We start from the raw sequence: 5,876 nt of genomic DNA, 5'->3' as shown, positions 1-5,876 counted from the left end.
AATAACATATGCAAGCCCATTTGGGAGACTACTCAACCCACCAACCACTACACTCCACCCTACCACCATACACTCCATGTGGGAATAGCTCAACCCACCCATTTAACACTCCACGATTCTTGACCTTGCTGCTCGATTAACAATAAATTGAGGCAAAGCCTCCAAGACGTGGACAAGCCACTTTCAGTGCTTCCTCCGTCAATATCCCAGTCCCATGCATCAGATAATAACAACATGGCATGCAGTAAATAACAACAGTCAAACATGCATTTAGGTCAATTTAACCCTAGGGGTATTTCGGTAATTTTGCACCTAGGGGTATAACAGTAATTTTCCATACATAAGGGTATTATAGTAATTTAGCTACTTTCAGGGTTTTTCATGCATATTCTTACTTTTCACGTACTAACAGAATCACGTACCGAGGGTTCTTACCGAATTGGGCCCGTTGGCCCATCATTCCAATTTTGGCCCATTAAGCCCAAAAATATTGAGGGCACAGAAATCATGCACTTTGCAGTCCAAACATTGTAACTTACCAAAAACATTAATCGATTTACCTCACGAGCATTCGCACACTCGCAAATCTACAAAATACCGGTTTTCGGTATTTCGGCTTTTCGACTTTTGCCGATCTAGACTAAGAAAGAGGGTGTTAGTTACACACCTGTTTGCGACGATATGCTGACGAGATCCACACACGAACCGCCTACAATTGGATTACTAACACGTTAATCTAACTATTCAAATACAAACTACGTATTAACCCCTTACAATATTCGGCCAACCACACCTACAGATCATAGTAAGCTTATAAGAAATCAATAAGCAACTCATTAACAAATTTTTGTCAATGTTTACCACATAATCATAATTTCGCTGCAAGCTGTCTTCCTGAGCAACAGTCACTAAATTATTTATAACTGGAGCTACAAAACTCCAAATCAAGTTCCGTTAATTTTCCTTGAAAATAGACTCATATATCTTCTATCCATAAAATTTTCAGAATTTTTGGTTTAGCCAATCAATACCAGATTTTTCTCAAAGTTTCCCATGTTTCACTGTTTGACTAATCTGACCACACTTCATTACGAATCAAATTTCTAATTGTACAGAATTCTAAATATGTTCTTGTTTATTTCATTAGAAACTAGACTCAATAAGCTTTAATTACATAATTTATTCAGCTTCTAATTCATCTCCCACAATTTATGGTGATTTTCCAAAGTCACGTTACTGCTGCTGTCCCAAGCAGATTTATTACCAAATCACTCTTTCATACACCTATCTTGCATGCATGTTATTTAAACATGTATATCACCAATCAATCATCACATATCTATGATTTTTACTTAAGCATAATCTCCATTTCATCATTTTAAAGCACAACATGTTAGCCGATTTTTCCCTTTAGCATCTAAGGCACATGCATGCTCATTTGTTTGGCTCAACTTCACATATCTTCCATTTTTCATCAAAAGAACATGAAACAACAACCATTTCCTTCATTTTAATTCATGACCAAATGCTCACAACACAACTAAAAATCAAAATATACTTCAAGAGTTAAGGTAGAATCAAGAAGAACTCATGAACCTCAAAATAGAAGCAAGGTACCAAGAACTTACCTTCAATTTTCCTCCTCCTAATGACCGAATACTCAAGAGCTTTCTCCTCTCCTTTCTCTTCTCTAACTTTCAGCTATGATGAACAAAGATGGACAAAACTTTGTTCTTTTCACCCTTTTTTTAATAAAACTTCATATTTCATCCATTTAATTCTTTAATACAAAAGACATGAAATTCTTATCATGAAACATTTACCTAACCCATTATCATGGAACATTTACCTAACCTATTATCATGAAACATTTACCTAACCCATTATCAATTTGTATCAATTTGTACCATAAATTATGGATATCAAGTGTACATTTTGTCTACAATAACATGATGGCTAGCCACTTCATGTAAAATGGGAGGTTTGTCATGCAAATCCTCCTATTTTGCACTCTTATTTATTTGGCCACTTCAATTTAGCCTATAGCATTTTCAAACATTTTCACATAGGTCCTATTTCATAATTTCACCCCCTTTTTCTTATGAAACAAAAATTAACTAAAATTGTCGGGTTCTATCTTAAGCTTAGGCTTTCTAGAGGCCCACTAACATAATTAAACCTATGCCAACATTCACAGGATTCCCGAAAATTGGGGCGTTACAACTCTACCCTCCTTAAAGAAATTTCGTCCTCGAAATTTACCTAATCCAAACAGATGAGGGTATTGCTATTGCAACGTCTCTTCTGGCTCTCAAACTCAGAAGTTTCCCCTTCCTTAACTTGTTGAAAACGAGTGACCAAAGACTCATCGTTCAACTATTTTTCCTTAATCTGATCCACCCAGGTTGGCCTCACTTGCAACTTAGCCAATAGACGTCCATCATCATACAGACTCAGACGAGCAAACATTGCTCTCAGATCAGATACAGCTCTACGACTTAGAGCATCGGCTACCACAGTAGCCTTCCTTGGGTGATACTCGATCGAACAGTCATAATCCTTAAGCAACTCAATCCATCTCCTTTGCCTAAGGTTCAGCTCCTTCTGAGTCAACAAATACTTAAGACTCTTATGGTCAGTGTATATAATACACCTTTCTCTGTACAAGTAATGTCTCCAAATCTTAAGGTCAAATATCACTGCTGCCAACTCTAAATCATGAGTCAAATAGTTTCCCTCATGAGGTTTAAGCTATCGTGATGCATATGCAACCACCTTACCTTCTTGCATTAACACGCAGCCCAAACCCACGTGTGATGCGTCACTTGTACCTGATAAAATCATTCCCGGACTCATTAAATTAACACAAGTGCTTGATCGAACTTTCTTCAACTTCTCAAAAGCTTCTTGCTTTCTTAGTCCATGCAAGCGGTACTCCTTTCCTTATGAGTTTTTTTTTTCAGAGGTCTGCCATCACAGAAAAACCTTTCACAAACCTTCTGTAGTATCATGCCAGTCCTAGAAAACTCCGTATTTCTGACACTGACCTAGGCGGCTTCCACTCCAAAATCGCTTCAATTTTCCGAGGGTCCACCTTAATCCCCTCAGCAGAGACCACATGTCCTAAGAAGGTTACCTCCCTCAACCAAAATTCACACTTGCTGAACTTCGCAAAGAGTTCCTTCTCCCTTAATACATATAGCACTATACGGAGATGCTCATCATGTTTCGTTTTAGTTTTAGAATATACCAGGATATCGTCAATAAAGGCGACTACGAACTGATCTAAAAATGGTTGGAACACACGATTCATCAGATCCATAAACGCTGCAGGAGCGTTCATTAGTTCAAATGGCATAACCAGAAACTCGTAATGACCATATCGAGTCCTGAATGTCATCTTTTGGATATCTGCCTCCTTGACCCTTAACTGATGATATCCAGATCGAAGGTCGATCTTGGAAAATCTGAAGCGCATCTAAGTGGTCGAATAGATCATCAATCCTTGGCGGTGGATACTTATTCTTAATCGTCAGTTTGTTCAACTAGAGATAATCAATGCACATCCGCATCGTACCATCCTTCTTTTCACGAATAGCACCGGTGCTCCCCATGGAGACACGCTTGGCCTAATAAAGTCCCTATCCAACAACTCTTGAATTTGAGCCTTTAACTCCACTAACTCCTTGATGCCATCCTATACGATCACGATGGACACGGCACCGTTCGAGCAACAAATCTATTTCAAACTCAACTTCCGGTTCGGAGGCAATCACGGAAGCTCTTCGGAAAAACTCCTTAGAACTCCTTTACGGTCCTAACCTTATCCACTTGTCGGCCCTCCTCTTCTAACTGACTTACAAATGCCAAATAGACCTCACAACCTTTCGAATCCACTTTTCGGCTCTTAATCTCGACACCACATTGGACAAATAATCCCTTCGCTCACCTATCACCATAACCTCCTCATCCTTTGTGGTCCTTAACACCATTCGTTTAGCAGTACAATCCGAGTCGCTTTATGCTTAACAAGCCATCCATTCCCAAAATGAGATCAAACTCTCCGACGATAACTCCATCGATCTCTCGGGAAAATCTTACCTTGAGTTTCTAAGGGTACATCCTATACGTTTGTCTACCCTAACCGAGTGACCTAAAGGACTTAGTACAAATACCCCACTCACAATCTCCTCGGAGCGGTCCAAGTTGTCCATAATCCGATTCGTGGCCTCCAACCAATATTCCGCCACATTCGGGGCTATACGAACACGGCCTAACGATCTCCGCTCCGTTAGCCGGAGTAATTCAATCGATCCTCAAATTTCGTTGCGAACTTGTCCGGTAACCCTTTCCGAACACGAAGCATTGCTGTGACGAGGAATTATCCTCGGCACCATGATCATGAGACTCTACCTTTGTTGTCGGTGGTACGGTGCATCCACCGCAAGCATATGTCTCGAGAGCGAAGATCTCGCTCGAGCACTTCCTCGGCTCGTCTCTGCCTCTTGTACTCATATCGTATTATCTTGATTACGAATTTTTATGCATCAATTAATATTCCGGTGTTTATTACGGATGTTTTATGAATCGAGAATGAGTTCGAGTTTGTTTTCGCGAGAATCGAAGTCTAGCTACAATTTGATCTCTTATCGATTTTCCTATGGTTTCGATATCATCCTATCTAGAGTATCCTAGCGAGATTTTAGTACGAACAGATAAGTCGAAAAATATTGAAGAGTTGAGTAATACTCACGAGGTTTGGTAGGAGATTGAATGCCACCTTCTAAAGATCTAAATTTTGAAAATCGCGTTTTGCAATCTTTATAAAATTTTTATTTTCAAAGATCTAAATTTTGTAAACCCATTCCACAGTAGAGTTGTTGTAACCTAGGCTCGATACCACTAAATGTAGCACCCCAAACCGGCCCGAAGTTATGGCGGATCGGCATGCCACATCAAAAGCGTTAAAAAATCCATTCTAAGTCCGAAAATCGTACTTAATGTTCAAAAGATTAATTCATTAAGGGTTAAAGTGAATGGAAGTCATGCACCGGTAGGAAACCGGAAAAGAGGTGGTGAGTCCATCGGATTGCTTAAGTACCAAGCTCCTTCGGATCCAATCCTGACATGCATCTTGCCATTGCCACACCTTAACGTCATGGATATTTCTAGAAACCGATTTGATTAAGTCATTTTAGGAAAAGTGATTAATTTTGGAAAATACTTTCATTGCGGAAGCTTTGCTTGTTGTCGTGTTATTTTGAAATCAACTGTTGTTTTTTGAAAACGCCTAAAGCTATCCAGTTTCAACAGTTAAAATAAGTAATACCTATCTTAGTAATACATATTAAAACCATAAAAATAAATAAGCGGCCTTATTACATTTAAAAGCCCAAAACCTCAAACGTAATTAAAAGGATGTCCGATTCACGGAAGAAAATCAAACTTTCGAGCGGGTGGCCACTCAAAATTCCCTCACGACTCCAAGCCCACTATGGTTGGGGATTTCTGCGTGGATGAAAATAAAAGGGTGAGTTTGGGAAACTCGATGTGTAAGGAAAACCCATTCAAGCCCAAGTCACTCAAGTCTATTGGGCTAAGCCCATTCAGTAATGATGGTCTTGGGCGAGCCCTTTTAGATTACAATAAAGCGGGCCTTAGCCCTTATTCAGATAACGATATGGCCCATAGGCCCATTTCAAAATACATGCAACATCAATAACATATGCAAGCCCATTTGGGTAGCAGTGGTCTTGGGCGAGCCCTTTTCAGATTACAATAAAGCGGGCCTTAGCCCTTATTCAGATAACAAGATGACCCATAGGCCCATTTCAAAATACATGCAACATCAATAACATATGCAAGCCCATTTGGGG

At 39.5% G+C, this 5,876-nt stretch overlaps 1 long non-coding RNA gene across 1 annotated transcript; it reads right to left on the bottom strand.

Annotated features, from left to right (window-relative positions):
* Positions 1-208: 208 nt before the first annotated feature.
* Positions 209-1,750, bottom strand: LOC128291873 (uncharacterized). Its single transcript, XR_008281840.1, has 2 exons — positions 1,629-1,750; positions 209-709 (listed from the first exon to the last, which is right to left on the bottom strand). It is a non-coding gene; the product is annotated as an uncharacterized LOC128291873 (long non-coding RNA).
* Positions 1,751-5,876: the final 4,126 nt, after the last annotated feature.

This window comes from Gossypium arboreum, chromosome 4, assembly GCF_025698485.1.
Source record: "Gossypium arboreum isolate Shixiya-1 chromosome 4, ASM2569848v2, whole genome shotgun sequence".
Taxonomy (NCBI): Eukaryota; Viridiplantae; Streptophyta; class Magnoliopsida; order Malvales; family Malvaceae; genus Gossypium; species Gossypium arboreum.
Note: the sequence above shows the minus strand (reverse complement) of the source record. Positions and strands in the feature narration are given on the sequence as shown.